Here is a 326-nt window from a genome sequence, read left to right on the forward strand (position 1 = left end):
TGACTACCTATAGGTCCCGGTCCCAGGTATACGACCTGCAGCAATCGGTAAAATACTTATTTTCCTTAAGGGACATGAGACGGGCCTGCCCGCGAAATTCAAATTTCGAAACGGGCAGGCCCATCGCTTTTACCCTGGAAAGCGCTCTAAAGGGATACCGCGCGTGTGTCGGTGAGCGTCGGCTCAGACGAAGTCCATACTTATAAATATAGTTTCCCTAACTTTTAAATAACTACAAACTTGACATTGGCTAATCTTTGTAAAGCCAGGCGAGAGAGGAAAAAAAAAACGACCGTAAAGCCGGATCGTCCGCAAACATCAACGAC

General features: G+C 46.9%; 1 long non-coding RNA gene across 1 annotated transcript in view; it reads right to left on the reverse strand.

Moving 5' to 3' along the window:
* LOC123865565 overlaps positions 1-326 on the reverse strand; it is a 417,170-nt gene that overhangs the window by 331,362 nt on the left and 85,482 nt on the right. The gene's annotated exons all lie outside the window — the stretch shown is intronic.

The sequence above is a fragment of the Maniola jurtina genome, chromosome 5, assembly GCF_905333055.1.
Source record: "Maniola jurtina chromosome 5, ilManJurt1.1, whole genome shotgun sequence".
In the NCBI taxonomy this organism is placed as follows: Eukaryota; Metazoa; Arthropoda; class Insecta; order Lepidoptera; family Nymphalidae; genus Maniola; species Maniola jurtina.